Genomic DNA, 5,000 nt, shown 5'->3' with positions numbered 1-5,000 from the left:
TCGTACCTTAACCTAACCTATGTCGTACCTTAACCTAACCTATGTCGTACCTTAACCTAACCTATGTCGTACCTTAACCTAACCTATGTCGTACCTTAACCTAACCTATGTCGTACCTTAACCTAACCTATGTCGTACCTTAACCTAACCTATGTCGTACCTTAACCTAACCTATGTCGTACCTTAACCTAACCTATGTCGTACCTTAACCTAACCTATGTCGTACCTTAACCTAACCTATGTCGTACCTTAACCTAACCTATGTCGTACCTTAACCTAACCTATGTCGTACCTTAACCTAACCTATGTCGTACCTTAACCTAACCTATGTCGTACCTTAACCTAACCTATGTCGTACCTTAACCTAACCTATGTCGTACCTTAACCTAACCTATGTCGTACCTTAACCTAACCTATGTCGTACCTTAACCTAACCTATGTCGTACCTTAACCTAACCTATGTCGTACCTTAACCTAACCTATGTCGTACCTTAACCTAACCTATGTCGTACCTTAACCTAACCTATGTCGTACCTTAACCTAACCTATGTCGTACCTTAACCTAACCTATGTCGTACCTTAACCTAACCTATGTCGTACCTTAACCTAACCTATGTCGTACCTTAACCTAACCTGTATTGCGCCTTAACCTAACCTGTATTGCGCCTTAACGTAACCTGTATTGCGCCTTAACGTAACCTGTATTGCGCCTTAACGTAACCTGTATTGCGCCTTAACGTAACCTGTATTGCGCCTTAACGTAACCTGTATTGCGCCTTAACGTAACCTGTATTGCGCCTTAACGTAACCTGTATTGCGCCTTAACGTAACCTGTATTGCGCCTTAACGTAACCTGTATTGCGCCTTAACGTAACCTGTATTGCGCCTTAACGTAACCTGTATTGCGCCTTAACGTAACCTGTATTGCGCCTTAACGTAACCTGTATTGCGCCTTAACGTAACCTGTATTGCGCCTTAACGTAACCTGTATTGCGCCTTAACGTAACCTGTATTGCGCCTTAACGTAACCTGTATTGCGCCTTAACGTAACCTGTATTGCGCCTTAACGTAACCTGTATTGCGCCTTAACGTAACCTGTATTGCGCCTTAACGTAACCTGTATTGCGCCTTAACGTAACCTGTATTGCGCCTTAACGTAACCTGCATTGCGCCTTAACGTAACCTGCATTGCGCCTTAACGTAACCTGTATTGCGCCTTAACGTAACCTGCATTGCGCCTTAACGTAACCTGCATTGCGCCTTAACGTAACCTGCATTGCGCCTTAACGTAACCTGTATTGCGCCTTAACGTAACCTGTATTGCGCCTTAACGTAACCTGTATTGCGCCTTAACGTAACCTGTATTGCGCCTTAACGTAACCTGTATTGCGCCTTAACGTAACCTGTATTGCGCCTTAACGTAACCTGTATTGCGCCTTAACGTAACCGATATTGCGCCTTAACGTAACCTATATTGCGCCGTAACGTAACCTATATTGCGCCGTAACGTAACCCACATTGCCCCTTAACGTAACCTATATTGCGCCGTAACGTAACCTATATTGCGCCGTAACGTAACCCACATTGCCCCTTAACGTAACCCACATTGCCCCTTAACGTAACCCACATTGCCCCTTAACGTAACCCAACACACGTTGGGCCTTAACCCAACACACGTTGGGCCTTAACCCAACACACGTTGGGCCTTAACCCAACACACGTTGGGCCTTAACCCAACACACGTTGGGCCTTAACCCAACACACGTTGGGCCTTAACCTGCTCTGTAATTGTCATACGACGCGTTAAATTAGTGTAGTGTTGCCTAACTGCAACCCCCGCAATATAGTTTGCTACTCGCACTGCCCGGTCCCCAGTGTATCGCTTCATGTTAAACACCTTGCAGCTATACACTGTAATGTGGATGGCAGCAGGACGTACATGCTCAATGCCCTTTGCAGTTGTTCATTGGCATTTGCAGTTGTTCATTGGCATTCGCATGGCGAAGCACTTAGCCTACGCTGTGGTACGGCCTGTGTCAACTGTCCGCTGATGTTGTACGTCCAAATCACACACTGTACTGCACATTGGTCCTCATGTACTGAATGATACATCGTGGTACATGTGACCGTACAACGACTGCGCCAACAACGGCGAACCATGCGGTCCAAATGTTGTGCACTCAGCTACGTGTCGTCTCCCTATAAGAGCTGGATTGCAGTGTGGTATGCCCTGGATGGCGATCAGCATGAGCCGTCTGTTGATGTAGTGGCGCGTGTTGTCAGACGTAGTCGTCTCTTCTCACACACCGTGATAGCACGGTGCACTGCGTTCCACATCTGCGACATGCGACAGAGGCCGGTTGACAGTCGTTCGCGCAATGGACATCGCATACGTACGGGGGCCACCTTCCACGTGTTCGCTAAGCGTGGACATGTTGTTGCGTGTATGTGGGCAGACAGTGTGTCGTGACACCTGACACAGGCATGCAACAATCGTTGAATTTGCAAATGGCGATGGACGCCTACGTTTGCTGGTGACGTTACGCAAATGAACAACTGGTAAACCGTTGTGGTGCGGTTGTTCTCGCTAGGGGTGAATCAGTGATGGCGACGATCGGTTGAGCTACCAACCGGTTGTTGCAGCGATACCCACCATGCCCACGAACGTGAATGGCATGTGGGTGTGAAGCGATACGCGGCGGTGGCTGGGTGGGACCGTCCCCGGCCGGTGAGGGGGGGCCTCCCGGCGTGTTGGCCGTGCGGTGCGTGGGCGCACGCGCTACAGCCGGCTGGTGGGGGCGGCCAGTGGCAGGCGCGCCGGCCGACGGAGGCGGCAGGCGGCGCAGCTGCGCGCCGGCGCACCCTGCACGCGGCGCCGTGCGGCCAAAGTAGGTCCTCGCGGGCCCGGTGCGAAGCGCGGTGGACATCTGCAGTGTGCTGGTCCGATTGAGGACTGTGTGCGCTGAGGATGCGCCGCCGCCCGGCGCTCGGCGCCGCGACGCCGTCTGCTGCTCGGTCGCCTCTGCGGTTCTCGCAGGTGGTTTGTATCGCAGCTGTGCGGACGTGTTGGCGCGTGCGCTGTGCTGGGAGAGTTCGCTTCGGCACCCAAGTGGGGCTTTTGTCCTTCTGTGGCGCTGGCGTTGGAGCTGCCGGTCACCGTAGGTGGCGCGTGTTGTCTCCCGCCGGCAATGCCACGACAGCACGCTCCCGGGCCTCTGTCGGCAGCGGCAAGCTCAGTTGGGAGCACGGGTGGTCGCACCTAAAGCGTCTACTCGCCAAACTCCGGGCGATTGCGCCTCTCTCGAACCCGACCAAGTACTTAGGACGGCGCTGCGCGCCGCCGGGACCTGAGAGGGTTTCGAGGTGTATGGTGCAGGGGAGCTCAGCCTCCTCCTGTTTGCAGAATAATTGAGCGGACGCTTGCGTGTTCGCGCGGGCCCCCGGGACACACTCCCGGGCGGCCGGCTGCTCAGCTCTAGTTGACGCAGCTCCCTGGTTGATCCTGCCAGTAGTCATATGCTTGTCTCAAAGATTAAGCCATGCATGTCTCAGTACAAGCCGCATTAAGGTGAAACCGCGAATGGCTCATTAAATCAGTTATGGTTCCTTAGATCGTACCCACGTTACTTGGATAACTGTGGTAATTCTAGAGCTAATACATGCAAACAGAGTCCCGACCAGAGATGGAAGGGACGCTTTTATTAGATCAAAACCAATCGGTCGGCTCGTCCGGTCCGTTTGCCTTGGTGACTCTGAATAACTTTGGGCTGATCGCACGGTCCTCGTACCGGCGACGCATCTTTCAAATGTCTGCCTTATCAACTGTCGATGGTAGGTTCTGCGCCTACCATGGTTGTAACGGGTAACGGGGAATCAGGGTTCGATTCCGGAGAGGGAGCCTGAGAAACGGCTACCACATCCAAGGAAGGCAGCAGGCGCGCAAATTACCCACTCCCGGCACGGGGAGGTAGTGACGAAAAATAACGATACGGGACTCATCCGAGGCCCCGTAATCGGAATGAGTACACTTTAAATCCTTTAACGAGTATCTATTGGAGGGCAAGTCTGGTGCCAGCAGCCGCGGTAATTCCAGCTCCAATAGCGTATATTAAAGTTGTTGCGGTTAAAAAGCTCGTAGTTGGATTTGTGTCCCACGCTGTTGGTTCACCGCCCGTCGGTGTTTAACTGGCATGTATCGTGGGACGTCCTGCCGGTGGGGCGAGCTGAAGGCGTGCGACGCGCCTCGTGCGTGCTCGTGCGTCCCGAGGCGGACCCCGTTGCAATCCTACCAGGGTGCTCTTGAGTGAGTGTCTCGGTGGGCCGGCACGTTTACTTTGAACAAATTAGAGTGCTTAAAGCAGGCAAGCCCGCCTGAATACTGTGTGCATGGAATAATGGAATAGGACCTCGGTTCTATTTTGTTGGTTTTCGGAACCCGAGGTAATGATTAATAGGGACAGGCGGGGGCATTCGTATTGCGACGTTAGAGGTGAAATTCTTGGATCGTCGCAAGACGAACAGAAGCGAAAGCATTTGCCAAGTATGTTTTCATTAATCAAGAACGAAAGTTAGAGGTTCGAAGGCGATCAGATACCGCCCTAGTTCTAACCATAAACGATGCCAGCCAGCGATCCGCCGCAGTTCCTCCGATGACTCGGCGGGCAGCCTCCGGGAAACCAAAGCTTTTGGGTTCCGGGGGAAGTATGGTTGCAAAGCTGAAACTTAAAGGAATTGACGGAAGGGCACCACCAGGAGTGGAGCCTGCGGCTTAATTTGACTCAACACGGGAAACCTCACCAGGCCCGGACACCGGAAGGATTGACAGATTGATAGCTCTTTCTTGATTCGGTGGGTGGTGGTGCATGGCCGTTCTTAGTTGGTGGAGCGATTTGTCTGGTTAATTCCGATAACGAACGAGACTCTAGCCTGCTAACTAGTCGCGTGACATCCTTCGTGCTGTCAGCGATTACTTTTCTTCTTAGAGGGACAGGCGGCTTCTA

At 52.2% G+C, this 5,000-nt stretch overlaps 1 non-coding gene across 1 annotated transcript in view; it reads left to right on the top strand.

Annotated features, from left to right (window-relative positions):
• The first annotated feature begins 3,489 nt into the window (after positions 1 to 3,489).
• Positions 3,490 to 5,000, top strand: part of LOC124582029 — a 1,910-nt gene continuing 399 nt past the window's right edge. The window contains exon 1 of the ribosomal RNA XR_006973651.1: positions 3,490 to 5,000. This exon is cut by the window's right edge and continues 399 nt beyond it. This is a non-coding gene — a ribosomal RNA (small subunit ribosomal RNA).

This window comes from Schistocerca americana, unplaced genomic scaffold (assembly GCF_021461395.2).
Source record: "Schistocerca americana isolate TAMUIC-IGC-003095 unplaced genomic scaffold, iqSchAmer2.1 HiC_scaffold_389, whole genome shotgun sequence".
Lineage (NCBI taxonomy): Eukaryota > Metazoa > Arthropoda > Insecta > Orthoptera > Acrididae > Schistocerca > Schistocerca americana.
This window is presented reverse-complemented; position numbering and strand designations above follow the sequence as displayed.